Source organism: Periplaneta americana, chromosome 17 (assembly GCF_040183065.1).
Source record: "Periplaneta americana isolate PAMFEO1 chromosome 17, P.americana_PAMFEO1_priV1, whole genome shotgun sequence".
NCBI classification, from domain to species: domain Eukaryota; kingdom Metazoa; phylum Arthropoda; class Insecta; order Blattodea; family Blattidae; genus Periplaneta; species Periplaneta americana.
The window spans coordinates 101,734,363-101,751,683 of record NC_091133.1 but is presented as its reverse complement, the minus strand read 5'-3'; the positions used below and the strand labels follow the sequence as shown (position 1 = coordinate 101,751,683).

At 36.0% G+C, this 17,321-nt stretch overlaps 1 protein-coding gene across 1 annotated transcript in view; it reads left to right on the top strand.

Moving 5' to 3' along the window:
* Positions 1-208: 208 nt before the first annotated feature.
* The window catches only part of spoon (A-kinase anchor protein spoonbill), a 189,430-nt gene continuing 172,317 nt past the window's right edge, over positions 209-17,321 (top strand). The window contains exons 1-2 of the mRNA XM_069815964.1: positions 209-370; positions 10,135-10,243. The gene's annotated coding sequence lies outside the window, so the exon portion shown is untranslated. The remainder of the gene's footprint in view (positions 371-10,134; positions 10,244-17,321) is intronic.

Here is a 17,321-nt window from a genome sequence, read left to right as displayed (position 1 = left end):
AGAAAGTTCATAATTAAATTAAAACATTAGTTTTACGTATTGCAAGTGAAAAAACTCGTTTTTTAGGGTTATGCCTATTTATTATATTAGATTATTCCATTCTTTGTAAACATTTTATCCCGGCGGGAACTCAGTTTGTAATACGGCAACACGAGCGTTGAAGATTGGATACGAAATGTTATCATGTCGCGGCCTCGCCATGATGCTTCAATAGTTGTGCACAACAAAAACATTGGAAGCACGTGGGGTGCGGTGTCTATTTCAGTGCAATTTTGTAAGGAATTATTGTTTTTCAGAATATATCTGACATTGTGAAACAAAGGGATAACATTTTCGGTGTTATAGAAGTAATTTTTATACAAATCTGTTGGTAAGTACGTTTAAAAGAAACTAAAACAGTAGGCAATGTTGCAATTATCTACCTACCGCGTCAGCCATGTCATATGGAACACTGTTTTGACGGCAGTTATGATTCCATTGCATCCCATTCCCATGGCTTTGTAGTTCAATATTACTTTAATTAAATCATGCTAAAGTGTATTATTGTCGAAGAAATACTGAAGTACTATAATAATACGTTCTATGCGTGATACATATGTTACATATGGTTGCTAAGTGTACGATTTTGTGAAGCAATAAATAGAATGCAATTCTTTTAGAAACAGTGAATACTTTAAATAGTATTATGATTGTTCGTAAACACGGTGACTGCTTGTTACAGTGGACTTTTTAATTGACCATATTTTTTAAGGTTATGTTTGCAGCTTTTCTCGTGTAGTTACTATATGAATTAAAATGTATAGAATAGGTTATAATACAAGTAACATGTGTGAATGTCCTATGAATTTTTGGGATAAATTTCTGACCACGGTTGCCTTCCTTTCCTTCGTACTCCGCTTATACACCTTGCATAATATACGCATCTGTGACAGGTTAGGTTTGATTAATTTAGGCATTTTAATGCCTTGCATATACGATCAACTGCATCTCTTCAAAAATCCCTTATAAATTCAACTATTTTCACTTTCGAAATCACCGGAATTACCTCAGCGCTGGTTTCACCGTGAGCTGTGATCTTATGTCACCAGAAAATGAGTGTATTGGCATTACATAGCAAATTAAACATTTTTAGCCGTAGGCCTAAATTTAAAAGTTATGTTTGCATTTGTTGTTCTTGTCTAGCCCTAATTTTGTGCAGAGAATAATATTCTATACTTACATTTCAAGCCATCATATTGATTAATAACACAAGAATAGTATATGAACCACTCATTGTATCTTATTGCGATGCTGTTCTGATTTAACCTGCAGTAATTACTAAACCTAAGTGAAAGGAGGAACATTTGCGATATAATTGAAGCATATTGATACTGGAGATAATTTATGAAACAATTTTAGAAGTGTTCCAAATGATGTGATAACTGATGAGAAAGGTTCTTCGATTATGTTAGACACGAGTCCATTGACTGTAAATTGCTTCAAAAATACTCCTTTCCAATTTTTTAATGTGGAAAGAACTTTCTTTACTCTGAAGACCAGACTAGCCGATTTGAGTATGGACAAATATTAAGCAAATCTTGTTACTTGAAATAAATAATCAAGATAGTGTAGATATTAAAATGTGAATAAATGTCAACGTTTCAGAGTTTCTTTCTAAATTTGATTGCTGTTAACTTATTTCATAAGGACATTGGCGTAAGAAAAGCAGTAAAATATTAATTTTGTGCTTCATCAAATTAATTTACACATTACTCTGTCGTGTTTCAATATCCTGAACTGATTGGAAATCAGGCATGAACATTTTGGGAATTGTTATTTAGCTGATTAGGATTTCGAGGGGATTGAACCAATAAATTTTGCGAGTCTATATTAATTTTGCCAGTGGGTAGACATACAGTCAGTCAGATTAATAGGCCTAACAGCTCTGAGGTAATTCGTAGGGCTATGTCATCCAGTAGAAGTGGAAATCTCTTTCCGAGAAAGTTATCCAATAATAAGGCTCGGCATTTCACACATTGTGAAACATTATGCAATCGGTAACAGCGAAATTCAGACTCTTTTCTGAACTAGAATCGATTTCTGTTTTCCAAATTCACCAAACAATTGAACATTAAAGGAAGATGGCAAATGTCTCAACTTCAGATGGAATAGGCCATAGTTTGTAAGTTAATGGCCACTGTGGTTACTGAATATTGATTGGACTGTTTTCACTTATCAGTCACACAGTAGGCCCTAGTCATTAACATGCTACTACATATAACACATTATATTCTGAAGAGAATTTTACAACACATGATATTCTGAAGAGAATTTTACTTGTTCTAGGATCGATGATTGTGCTTATTCGTAAATGATAACCGATAAAATAATGTGTCGTCTTCGGTTGTATAGTGATCATTGAGGTAATGTTTGGAGTAGAGGTTCGAGAATTGAAACCCGGCCGAGGACATTGAGTTTGAATTATAAAGCGATGAAAGTAAAGCGATGGGTCCTATGTCATAGATTTTAAGACATATAAAGTAATCCTGTTCCTGATAGGCGGCTTCAGGCCATTTCTCGCCGGGGTTGGGAAGTTATACGTAAAAAAAATAATTTTTATAAGAAGCGTAAAATACGTAATTTGTCATAAATGTAAAAAAAAAAAAAAATGTAATAGGCTAAATTCAAAACTGTGTTAAATTATTAGTCGAATTTCCAGGTTATCAGCATGCATTATTTGCGATAATTCATTAGAGCGCTTCATATTAGTCTTCATTTCTTCCATCCTTTGAAACAATATGCCGACACCACACACTGTTTTTGCGTGTTGCTTAGCTACTCGCCATGCCGATACAGATCCCAGAGTTCATATCGTCGTTGTTCCTGCAATAACTCCTATGTGCAAAATATACAATTTTTCAGTAGGAGAGAAAAACACGTTTATTATCCTGTGGCAGCCGTACATAGGGGACTGTGAATTCTACATTTTCGAAAAAAAGAAATATAATTACATATAACTTAGGAGATTTTATTGTTTGCTGTATCACTATTTAACGTATTTAATAGAGCAAAAATCTGAAAATCGATAAATATGTCACATAGGAGTTATTGCAGGAACAACGACGATATACTAATCATTGAAGGCTGCTGATGATTTTCATTATGTGTATTTTGTCAATGTGTTTCCCTCGGTTCTCATCGGCATCATTATTTGTCTTTATATTTTTTTACCGAACTTGTCATATCTTTGTGGTAATGGGTAATGTCTTTGTACATAATGACGACTTCGTTTATTTTCCTTTATTCGCAGACCGAAGTAGTGATCCTTTTCAGAGGCCAATATTAAAAGAGAAAACATATAGTAATTTGTTGTCCTTTGGAACTGTCTGTGGACACCTTCGACTTTTACAACACACTTGTAGATTGTTCTTCTTCATATTGTGATCTGATAGTCTAGAAATCTGAGGATGAAATGACATAATCAACTTCAGTTCACAGTATAGTTACGAATATTCTCTAAGAGTTTATAATAAGTGATTTTGAAGTTTATAAGATCTGCATTAAAAATAAAGGTTGAAGACGATATGTTGTACGCAGGAAGAACTTTGCATAGCAAGTAATATGTATATGACGAATTTTGAAAATAAAAACTGTGCAAAATGTTCATTTTGTAGCTGGATAATTAAAACCACAGTAGCACAGCTTCTTTAAGCACATAAAAGAGTATTTAACTTACTAATTTACTTCCATGAAAATAATTTATTACGTCGCGTAGGGAATCGTGTAAAAATTAGTTTTTCTACGCATAATTTTCATATAGTGGAATATAATCTGAAATATAAGATAGGCCTACTTACGTCTGTTTTTTGAACTTAACAAAAATGTCTACTTTGTCTTTGAAGGAAAATGAGAAATCTTTAACTTTAAATGAAATATGATTGTCAATTTTATTAACGATGGCTGTAATCAGACACACGACCACTAGAACACGTGACATTCCGAAGAGAACTGTTCCAGTATTAGTGTTTGTGCACTTAAGCGTGAAAGGTGGCTTAACAAAAGAATGTGATGAACTTGATGCTGAAGTCCGCCGCCGTCCTTGATGTCATTGATCACTGGGGAGGTGTTGATGTATAGTTTCCACCATAATGTACGAGTGCGTGACTCAGCGTACATTACCTTTGTCGCTCAGCAGTGTTCAACTAGGAGCAGGAAGTGTGCCTGACTATTTTTGGCAAATGACTTCGGATTTAGCATGTTCGCATTCTCAGTCTGACTTAGGCCATGTTATATAGAAGGACTTGGCACCCTTCTTTGCCAATTCTCGTTCCCCTTCTCTACTTGAAGTAGGCTGATTCTTATTTGCTTACACATATTACTTTCACCTATCTCTTTGAATTAATAGTAATTATTTTCAGGATTAATGTTGAGAAATATGATTCATTAATGAAATGTCTCCCTTGGTTTGTTTTTCATGTGAGAACATTTCGAACTATCCCTGCAAATGTAGATATTTTCCGTTTCGGGATTTTCCGAATAGAGATAATAAATTTCTAACCACTCAATAACTTGTACGTCTGACGAATTTTAGTACATATAAGTTTTTTGGATATGAGAAATGAGGCAGTATAGATACCATTGGTGGTACACGCACGAAATGGCTGACGCTTCGTGATAGTGTCGTGTGTTCGAATCCAACCCAGGGCATGTATGTTTATCCACTGTCAGTGCGATCCCTGTGTTAGGTGAGGAATCGTGCCAACTTCAGTATGTCATCTAATATGAAACCTATAAAAGCCTGAGGACTATAGAGGACAGAAAGTCCCTTGATAAATAGAATAATAACTAGGCTATACTTTCTCATAAAATTATTGGGAAAAAAATTTCAATGCTACAAAAATTCTATTCTCGAGATTTTGACAGACATGTTTTCAGTAGTTTTTATTATTGGCTATTTTATGACGCTTTATCAACTGCTATGATTACCTAGCGCCTGAGTCAGATAAAGAGGATAATGCCAGCGAAATGAGTCCAGGGTCCAACGCCGAAATGTACCCAGCATTTGCTCTTAATGGGTTGAGAGAAACCACCGGAAAAAACCTCAACCAGGTAACTTGTCCCAACGAGGATTTGAACCCGGGCCCGCTCCTTTCAAAGTCACGCAGACTAACCGTTACTTCAGAGCAGTGGACTGTTTTCAGTATTTCCAGTACTAAATTAATCATACCTATATCATGACAACATTGTCCATTGGATAGATTCTATACGCATTTAGTATGTACCTCTTCTTCTTTCTTTAAAACGTAGGATGATATCCTGTTCAATCTACTGTGCCACTGTTTAATATTTATATCTTGTGGTTTATCAGGTATGTCTGTCTAACGTGAAACCGACAAAAGCATGAAGGCTGTAGAGAATAGGAAATCCCTTGATATTTAGAATAATACTTATACTTAATTATAAAATTATTGGGACTATTTCGTTTATATGACGTCATTCCGTTTTCGACCAATGAAGTGTAATGAAATTTTGAATTTCAACCAATCACAGTCATACTTTGCGATAATTTTTGCAGCTAGATTTATCGCTATCAATTTATCGCATGGTCGTTCTTTTGTTTAGTCGTTGTCGCCAACTGTTTCCCCGTAAATTGATGATCATGAATACATTAAGCTGCAACTACACGGTTAAACTTTCCTTTCAACTTTAAAGCAATGAATGCAAGATTGATATTTAATATTAATTAATATATTTACGCAGTGAAGACGACGTTCAAAATGGCGCTCCATGTAGACACAAAATCTTCATGCATCTTAATTTTAAACTTGATTCTTTCAATATTCTTCCCAGATTGCACGCATACGCGATTGAAATATTGAACTGTGTAGATGCAGCTTTAGTTCCGTTACATACTGTAGCGAGAATGCGTTTGTCGAGCTATAAAAAATGCTTTCGTTTAGCACTGATTGTGTGTAACGGTCGAAATAAGGCACAGCTGACATTGGTCCTGCTACCACAGGTAACTTAACCTAAATAAGTAGCCCTATAAAATTTGTATTTCGTGAATGAAATTAAACAATTAATAGAAAGTCAGATGTTCAAATTTATGTAACATCATCGCATATCAAACCTAAAGACCTTGCATAGTAATAATGTCTTTGATGAAACTGCTTTCCGTATGGCGTAATAAAATTCGTGTTTTAATTAGGCCTATATATACAGAGATGGTTTTACTGTGTAGCAGCATGTCTCGCTGTGAATTCATAAGCATTGGTATATAGCTGTCCCCACTGTTACTGTTAAATTAAATTATGATTTCAGCAGATAATGAAAATGTATTTACGTTATAATAATACATGTAATTAACATTGTTAAACCTGTATTTCGCTTTTCGCAATTGGCATTACTGAATAATAACATCGAATTTCTTTATTGCAGTAATCGATATTTATCTACGAGTATTTCAACTTCACAATGTCTGAATAGGTTAAGTATTCGTTAATATACAATTATTAACATTTTGTGATCGAATTTTAGGGATATATTATTTACATTTTTATTTTATTCACGAAATAGTCCTAATAAATGTCACTCGAGGTCTGAGATTTCCCAGATAAATCCACGGCGAATCTCAGACCTCTCGTGACATTACTACAGACAAAATTTCAATGCCACAAAAATTCTATTCTCGAGATTTTGACAGTTTTCAGTATTTCCGGTACTGAATTAATTATCCTATATTATGACAACATTCTGTCTGCCCATTGGACATATTCTATACGCATTTAATATTTACCTATTCTTCTTTCTTTAAAACATAGGATAATACCCTGTTCAATCTACTTTGTCGCTGTGTAATATTTATCTCTTGTAGTTTATTGGAAAAATATCTGGATCATTAATTATTAATCTCTCATTAAATATGAATTATAAATTTCAGAGTAAAGGAAAATTTCTGAAAGGCTAATTGAGTCTATATTCTTCAGGATATGCTTCTTGAAATTGAATTTGTTGACTAATTAATTTTTAAACTATTTGTCAGTTGTCATAGTAATCTAGCGGTAAATTATATATAAACATCTGTGTAAATTACTATACGCAAATTTACGTAGTTTCGATATGAAAATTGCATCAATGTTTGGCTCCGCTACTTATGCGAACAATTTTTTTCGCAGATGAAACTGACTATAAATCAAAATCGAGATCCTGACAAACGAGAATTTCAAGGATCGGCTCACAGTTGCTATGACTGATATTATTCCCGATTTCAGACAAATGCACTTGCGGGATGACGATGAATAATTTGATAAATTTGATAGATTTGTTTTCTAGTAGTCTATTTTTTAATAGCACATTATTTTGAATTTGTTTCGTATGTACATTTTGAAATTTATAGTTTAAAATGTTATGTTGCATGGTGTATGATATTTTGGGATGAATACGGGGTTAATAATTAATGTACACTGTTACAATATACACTCTTCGACACAAAAAATTACCGATTTTCTGTAGCGTGAATTTCTCTGACAAGTAAGTCCACTTCGGGCAGCGCCTGGTTCATTATGACTAGGGAAATGATGTTTATTTTGTACCTAATTTACCTCTTGTATATTATGTCCTTGTTCTAAGTTATTTATAACACTTGATGTATAAACAGACAGAAAGAACAACAAACAACAAATCAATAGAAAAGCATAGCGGAATCTTGCATTCATAACTTCTCTTTTACTACGCGCCTACGTTAACACTAGACTATAGGTTTTCAGGTAACAGTTACATGTTCTTAAGAGTCATTTGAAACATTGACAACAAATTATTGGAACTCTTGCATAAAACATTCGTTCACGTGTGAAACTAATCTCTCACGAAAGCACACAAAGTATTCCGACGCGACGTCACATTCTTAGTCATAACATGGCTAACATTGAACAAGTTTATATAGGCCTATAAATGCACGTTTAACATGAGTTTAATATAGCAATTCTTTTGTTTTTTAGAAGATATATTTACATATATTAGGCGGTTGTCAAGATGGCCATGACTAGACCATGATAATCACCTGACTCCGATTCGTGCCAAAGCCTGTCTTTCTCGTTAGCCACGGCGTGGCGGGTTATCGCCAACTTTGTGAAAGGTGTAACTACAAAACTGAGCACGTCTACTTTAGCTTGTCATCACCTCTTAACAGTTCGACTACATCCCCACTTCCACCTTTCCTTGTATGTTCCCCTCCGGTCAGGGCCGGTGAGCTCAGTCCCACATTGTACGTGTTTCTCTTCACTGCGTATGAGGGGTAACTTGGGAATTGACCATCACATAAAAATGCAACCCCCTCCTCCTTGTCTTTCTCTCCTTGTATTCTCCTTGTATTTCCGCTGTCATCCTTATATTCCCCTTGTTTTCTCTTTATCGTATTTCTTTCGGTCTCGTACTCCCCGTTCTCCTTGTATTCCCCTGTTAACCTTGTATTGCCTTATTTTCCTTGTCTTCCCCTTCTTCTCATGTATTCCTCTTATTTTCCTTGTGCTCTTCCCCCTTTTCTCTCTGTCTTCCCATTGTTTGCCTTATATTTCCATTGTTCCCTTTGTTCCATTCCTCTTGTTCTCATTATCATCCACTTGTTTCCATTGCATTCCCTTTGTGTTCCCTTTATTCTCCTTGTTTTCCACTTATTAATGTTTTCACCCTCTTCTTGTTCTCCTTGTCTTTCCCTTGTCTTCTTCTCCTTGCCATTCTTCTCTTCCCCTTATTCTTCTCGTCTTATTTCTTTCTTCGTCTTCCCTTTGTTCTCCATGTATTCCCCTTGTCACCTTTGTTCCCCTTGTTTTCCGTTTGTTCTCCTTGTATTTCCCTTGTTCTCCTATTCCCCTTGTCTCCCTTGTCTTACCTTTATTCTCTTTGTGTTCCCATTGTTCTCTTTGTGTTCCCAACGTTCTCCTTGTCTTCCCCTTGTTCTTATCTCCTCCTTATTCTCTTTGTTTCCCCTTGTTCTCCTTGTGCTCTTCGTGTTCTCATGCATTCCCTTGTGTACCCCTTTTTTCTTTTGTTTTTCCTTTGTTCGTTTTGTATTTCCCTTGTTATCTTTGTCTTTCTGTTATCCTTGTATTCTTTTTGGCTCTTTCTCACACTACCCACACGTGAATAATACACCGTTTTCCACTAAAGAAGGATCGAGAAATAAATGCTCATTATTTAAAATGAGATTAAGATATTATTGTAATTTAATCTGACAAGATGCAGAAACTGCCCAAGTTTATGCAACAATAGTTTAAAAACAGCTGCATGTTCATGCGCATGTGCACCAATATTTAACGCAAAAACAAGCCTGGCGCCGTTCATTGGACCATTCTTCTTCATCGAGACGACAGTCGCAGGGAATGTGCATCTGGACATGTTGCAGAACTTTTGTTGTTGACCAGCTCTCTTCAGGATCGGTTTTCCAGTAACATGGGGCTCCACCCCATTACTATGAAGCAGTGCGTGACTTTTTGGATGGTTAATCGGAAAAGAGGACATTGTCTGGCCACCTAGGTCACCAGACCTGACCCCCATTAACTTTCTTTCTGGGGCTTTGTGTGTGTACCATCGTGATAATTGACACTTGGAAGAACTGAGGCAACGCATTACAAATGCAGATGTGCTAGTCACTCCTTAATATTACAGAACACTTGGCAGGAGGTTGAATACCGTTTAGATGTCTGCAGCGTAACTCGAGGCGCACACATCGAGTTGCACTGACCATTCTCCGAAATTCGGAGAGTTTTTACATTAAGTTATGTAACAAGTTATGTTATGAAACCATTATTTATACTTGGAATTATCACTTATTTCTCGATCCCTCTAAGCGGAACACGGTGTATTTATGCAGCACAGTAAAGCTATACGCCTGACGATTTTTTCAGCGATCGTCTTCTTTTTAAAGAACTGTGCCTCCCCTATATTAGTAGTTGTATTTTGGATATTTTATATATTAACCTAGCAAAATATTATTTACAGTTCACTGTGATGTGTTCGATTTTTCGATCACTATATGGATGCGTAGCAAAGGGGGGTATTTCGTATGCTAGAACTTGGTTATCCTATACTGGATCATTCTCTCAGAATTCCTTTGACACACGCCCTCTTGTGGGTAACTTATCTTTGCACTTTTTCCAGGTGTTCGTTATCACATCCGTTAACGAAGAGTGGCAAAGTAGCAAGAATTGGATACTAGCTTCTGATTTGGAACGTTTGTGCTCTCGAAGCATCACAGAGTCCAGAGAAGGTAAGATTTTTGATGAATTGTTGCAAATTAATGAAGTTGTTATTTTGTTGATGGAATAGAATGAATTTAGCCACAAAATTCTCATTACTTACTGGAGGCAGAATCTGTTCTCTGCTCCAGATCTTCAGCAGTTTGACCTCCGGAAGATTCGGCGCATCATTGACGGAGAGTTTTTTTTTTTTTAATTTTTATTTTATTGGGTTATTTTACGACGCTGTATCAAGATCTAGGTTATTTAGCGTCTGAATGAAATGAAGGTGATAATGCCGGTGAAATGAGTCCGGAGTCCAGCACCGAAAGTTACCCAGCATTTGCTCGTATTGGATTGAGGGAAAACCCCGGAAAAAACCTCAACCAGGTAACTTGCCCCGACCGGGATTCGAACCCGGGCCACCTGGTTTCGCGGCCAGATGTGCTGACCGTTAAGGCTGGTTCACAATAAACCGGAAACAGAAACGAGAACGGAAATAATGTTAAAATATGTGTTTTTGAATATGAGCATTCACAATAGTTATTTGTGAATCCTCCCATTTAAATACATTTTAACATTGTTTACGTTTTCGTTCTCGTTGTCGTTTCCGTTCCCGGTTTATTGTGAACCAGCCTTTACTCCACAGATGTGGACTTGACGGAGAGTACAATGGTATCAAGTAGAATGATTAATCTTAGGACACGCTCGGATAAGATGTTGAATATCTTTTAGGAATTTGGAGAGTAACTAATGAATAGCCGATACCTGAAACCAAAATGAAATGAATGAATAGGGAAATGGGAGAAGGAACATTCAACAGGTAAGCGAAACGCGTCATCGCAAGATAAATTGGGGCTCAAAAGAAGTGTTTACTGTATTTGAGTTCGAAGCCTGTTGCCACTTATATCACTCCGATTCTTTCCTTTCCCTGTGAAGGAACATTAAAGTATTTTGAAGAAGAAAGTCGAATTTAGACGTAACCTAATAGCTACCACAGGAAGAGGGTGCGAAGCACGACAAAATAGTAACAGAACAGGATTGCCGAAGATGTTGAAAGCCTGCACATCGAGAGGGAAGAAAATCAATATAAAGTGACAAGGGATTTGTCAAATCCTTATAATAGCGTTAAAGGTTTATGCCGTTCGTGATTGTTATTGTGAGCTAGATTGGAATTGTAAGGATGTTTGGTATTTGAAATAAAAATTTGGTATTTATTTACCTGAGTCGTTTGAAATTGTAATGAATAATGCCATTACAGAGAATTAAGTACTTTAGAATAAAATTTTATTATGTTAAATTAATTATTTCTTTCTTTACACTTCACGAATTTATTAAAAACCCCATTTGTATTTTTGATTAAATTAAAATTAAGTTTACCATTTCGTTAAGCTTTTACTCATCAAAAAACATTTCAGGTGTATCTTTTCCAACTCCATCTTAATCACAGGTCTACAGTAGCTATTTTTAACTCAGCCCCCCTTGTATAATAGTACATTATGCAACGAGCCTATAATGATAGTAATTAAGAAGCGAGTATGGATGTTTATGAAACGAGCGCAAGCAAGTTTCATAATTTTCATACGAGCTTCTTAATTACCATTATAGGCGAGTTTCATACGACTTTTTATGCTCGACCATATTTCTAACTTGAAATTACAGTATTCAGATGTATACATTTTATTTGTATCTGACAAGATCGGAAGTGACCTTGTTCTAGGTCGTGAATTGTGAGATGTGCGCAGACGCGAAAGTATTGATTTTTTCCGAGGAACAATAATGTCATTGACCTTGTGTAATCCGTTAAACTTGGTATAACTATGATTATTGAATTCGACATTGAAAAACGAGATGACAAATTGAATTTATTTGAATATTATTTACAATTAACGCTTATTGTTATAGTAACAGAACAAAACCTTCTGCGACAGTATTGGATTTCCAGCCTCCGTGACTTTTCGCTAATTCTCTTTCGATTGCATATCCGAGAATAATCGATACTTGCGGTTTTATAACGGTACAAAGCTGACTCGTTATTGGCTGAACACCTGTAAGCGGAGTTGTCATTGGCTGAAAACACCTGAACTTTAATGAGTAGGTGTACTTTAATGACATGCATTAAAGGATGCTACCAGGTGTATAATTACTACATTTCGGCATGGTCGAGCATAAAGATATAAATCACTGAAATAAAGAGAGTCGACCTGGTTGGCGAGTTGGTATAGCGCTGGCCTTCTATGCCCAAGGATGCGGGTTCGATCCCGGGCCAGGTCGATGGCATTTAAGTGTGCTTAAATGCGACAGGCTCATGTCAGTAGATTTACTGGCATGTAAAAGAACTCCTGCGGGACAAAATTCCGGCACATCCGGCGACGCTGATATAACCTCTGCAGTTGCGAGCGTCGTTAAATAAACCATAATATTTCTGAAATAAAGAAGTATCCAATACATTATTCAGTTACTAATTAATACGTCATCGTTATTGTTGGAAGTACCTATATAGGCCTAAAGAGATGAATATAATATTAATTGCTGAAGAGATGACATCCCGGATGGGTGGGTGATTCCTTTTAGGAAATGCTGCAACATAACCCGGGTCATGAATGAACAAATTAAGCTTCTTAACCAGTGAATGCATTGCGGGCGGCATCGACGCAATTCCCGTAAGGGCAGTGCCACAATTTTTGTTACAAATTTTCTCGAGTGGTACGCATAAAAACGCTCCACGTAAAAATCGACTGGTTTTATTCATTCATTCATAGTGTTCTGCCCAAAGGTAGGTCTTTCACTGCAAACCCAGCTTTCTCCAATCTTTCCTATTTTCAGCCTTACTCTTTGTCTCCGCATATGATCTATATGTTTTAATGTCGTCTATCATCTGATATCTTCTTCTGGCCCGAACTCTTCTCCCGTTCACCATTCCTTCTAGTACATCCTTCAGTAGGTAGTTTCTTCTCAGCCAATTCCTTTTCCTCCTCCTGATCCGTTTCAGCATCATTCTTTCTTCATGCACTCTTTCCAACACAGCTTCATTTCTTATTTGGTTTTATTGATTGTGAGAAATTAAAATGAATAGATTTTTTTAAATCCAAGAAAACTTATATATTATAGTTGAGTTCATGATATGATAAAAAAAAAAAACATGGACCATGTATTCTAGGAGCCACCTTGTGGTAACCCCAACATTAAAAGAATTTTACAATAGTCTCACAATATTGAATCAGTGTGTCTTTTCCTTTTCAATCTTCGAAATGGCAAAACAGATGGGTGATTTCCTGGAATTTGCCGAATTAGAGGATTTTCATGATGATGGTAAGAACTGTGTAGCCTTCTATAGCAATTCTAGAGGATTGTGTTCACCTCCGAAAATCCTAAATTAGAGTACAGTGTGGTGTTTCGCACATACTAGAAAATGGATAGGTGTGCTTTTGTTTATACATTTCGTATTTTCACTATTTATTGCAAAACGTCATCGCCCTTAGTAATTCTGGAGGCGTATAAAATAACTTCAATAAGACAAAGAACTTAAAATGAGGTTATTTCCTTATTTGTACAGCACGAGTATATTATAACAGTATCGAGACGTGCTGAAGCTTCATGAATAGCAGCTTAAAAAATATGAATATCTGTACAGTTCGTTCCATTGCTGTAGGCATCCAACAAACAAAACTCAGTGCGCAGAAACCAGCGGATGTGACTGTCTCGCGCAGATGACGTATGCTCCCTTTCCCAGGATGCTCCCCGTCTCCAATCACACCACCGACACTATGCGCATGCGCTCGTATTATCTTCTTGTGTTGAACTGAACACGTGTTATTGCTACAGAGTCAGGAAGTCACATGGCGTTTTATATTAAATATTAATTTAATTTAATTTAAAAATTTAAATATGAGGACAGTTCCAGTGAAGATAGATACCGATTGTGACTTAGAAAGAGACGATTTTTACATCTTGTAATGTTATATTCACTTAATTGGTTATTGTTACAGCTGCTCTTTGAGTGCACATGTCCGCAACCGTAGCCGTTATAGCTATACCAGTAGCCGCTTATCAAAGAACCCGCCTACTGCAGGGGGGTAAGAGAGGTATAGCATGCGCGGCGCGAGGAGTCTGAGCTGAGTTTTGCTTGTAGCATATCTATATCAGTTTCTATCGCTTAATGGATTGTAAAGTCAGGATTATAAATTAAAGTATTGGAATTTAAGCAGTTATAATTAAAAAGTTCTCCTTCGTACACAAAATTATAATGCCGAATATAAATTATATTAATTTTGTGAGAAATAATCAATTTAGACATTTATTTTGTACAAAATGATGAGTGTTTTTACAGTAGGTTTTAGTAGCGATAGCGGTGAATTGGAAAAAACAGAATCATATTATGCGAGATTTGAATATAATACCTTGATCAGTGCGAATAATAGTTTTTTGTTTGTGAGATAAAAGAAATTTATCTGGCCTAATCTTTCCTGTTGTACGGAGTGTGATTCACTGGGACCTCGACAGCGAAGTGACCTTATCAGTTGTAGCACACATTTATACAGTAGTGATTACGTAAAACTCTTTCCTTACATGAAACGGACCGAAAACCTGTTTGTTTGAAATGTGATAATCAGTCAAGACGGCTTGTTGCATTACGAAAAGAGTTCTTTGGCTATAAATAGATAAAACAACAACATTTTTATCTCTTGGGAAATTTCGGTTAAAATTTTCAACGTGGTTGGACTTTGTGTTACGAAATAGAGATATAATAACACGCTATGTGGAATTCTTGTACCATCGTAGCTATGTGTTCTTGACCAAGAGTACTTAATTTTATGAATACCACTGAAGTTGAGTTGAATGTGACCGAAATGACTAATCGTTCGAGATGGTAGATTTTAGCAACTTGAATAAAAAAATTGGACTTTAGAAATCATATTTAACATTTTATAGCACTTTTAATGATACAATTTAGCATTTTGTAGCGTTTTGGATGGAGAATTGAACCAATTATTTTTTAAAGGTCACATGTCCACTTTTGTCAATTTTACAGGAGAAGCAAAAAAACTGTTTTTTTTTTTTTTTTTTTTTTTTTTTTGCTAATGGTACTTTATAGTGTAATCAGATATTTTTTATCGACGACAAAGGTGTAAAGTTACATTTACATGCATAAACTAATGGTAACATTACTAAAACTTAACTGTAAAAAAATAATATTTATGATGGACTTGTGTCCTTTTAATAATAAACAGTAAATAAAGCATAATTTTATGTTCTTAAAATGTGTTTTAATTATTATTAACTAACAAATACTTAAGAATTTAACTGTTAAGAACATTATTTTGCTAAGGCAATATCTGTTATTTCTGAAATAAAGCAATTTAAAAGCATAAAAGCTTTTAAGTTTCTTCATTAAACACTTCCTCTGGAGTTTTCAGTCATCTTCATTGTTTTTTTCTTCTATCGGTCACTGGACAATTTCTTCATAAAATTGAAGATATTCAGGAAGTACATACTGCATACTTTTGCTGACATCTTCAACTTTCTTCTTAGTTATTGGAACTTTTCCATAATATGATTTATTTTCAAGTAGTTTCAAGTCATTAGGATACATCACATAGCTGTATGTAGCAACTTGAATGTGTGTGTCATTACTCCATCAATATATTCATATACAACCACTGTACCCGGTACTTAGCATCAAAAACCATAATAGAATACTGTGAAATTTGAAAGTATATTTTCTGATCTTTCGGCACTCCTTTTTCTAACGATTCAGCTACTCGCTATTTTGTAACTGTTGTAAACAAAGAATTGAATCATGAGATTTTATATTGTACATCATGCAAAGAATGTTAGGAAAAGAATAGAGTTTGTTATTGTTAGGTCACATGGCCCGGACACATGCCCTTTCAATACTGACCGGAAACTTCTTTACACTGTAACATTTGGTAGAGTGCACATACTTGTGCCTTTTCTTCAGGAAACGGTGCGCTACACTATGAAGAATATGATGGTGGTCATAACTCAATTTGTAAAAAAAAAGTGGACATGTGACCTTTCAATAATAATCGATTCAATTTTTTATGTAAATTTTGGTAGTAGAAATTCAATGTCATCAGTGTGCTGACAGGTGCATTTTTTAGATTTTCCAGTTAAAATTATTGAAAATAATAAGTAAAGGAACATGTAAAATTACAGTGAAATTGTGAACATCAAGAAACATGCCAAAAGATATGGTGTATTACTCAATCACAATCACCCGTTGCCACATACAACATCTTTGTGAGTGAGTACTGGATCTAAAGAAATCGCAGACCCAGTATTCTACCACCAGCACTAGACAGATTAGTTGAAAACTCGAGATAGCGGTACATACAAGGTGAGTCAGGAGGAAAGGTACATGGTATGAGGGGTGATGATATTGGTGATTCTGAACAAAAAAAAAAAGTTTATATGAACATATACCCTATTCTTAACAGTATCTGACATACAGCTGTTTGGAAATAACAGGCGTCAATTTCATGTCCATCAACACTCACATGCGGACACATCCAAAAACGACATTAGGTTGTAGTAGGATCAATGAAACATATCCTGGGCGTTGGATCGGTCGCTGTGGAGTCATTTGTTGGCCACCGAGGTCACCCGATCTTACTCCATTGGGTTACTGTGTGTGAGGTTGGCTTAAGAGCGAAGTCTACAAGCGCAAAGTGGAAACTTTTCGCTCTCATTTTACATGCTTGTTCTCAAGTAAAGGGCTGTCCAAATCAGTTCAGATCAGCAACACAGCAGCTGTCTACAATAGCTGCATAGTGCATTGAAGTTGTCGGTGGACTTTTTGAACATGTCCTGTAAAGAAAGGGCGGCCGGGTAGCTCAGTTGGTAGAGCAGCTGGCTACGGACTGGAAGGTCCGGGGTTCGATCCCAGGTGGTGACAGGATTTTTTCTCGTTGCCAAACTTTCAGAACGGCCCCGAGGTTCACTCAGCCTCCTATAAAATTGAGTACCGGGTCTTTCCCGGGGGTAAAAGGCGGTCAGAGCGTGGTGCCGACCACACCACCTCATTCTAGTGCCGAGGTCATGGAAAGCATGGGGCTCTACCTCCATGCCCCCCAAGTGCCTTCATGG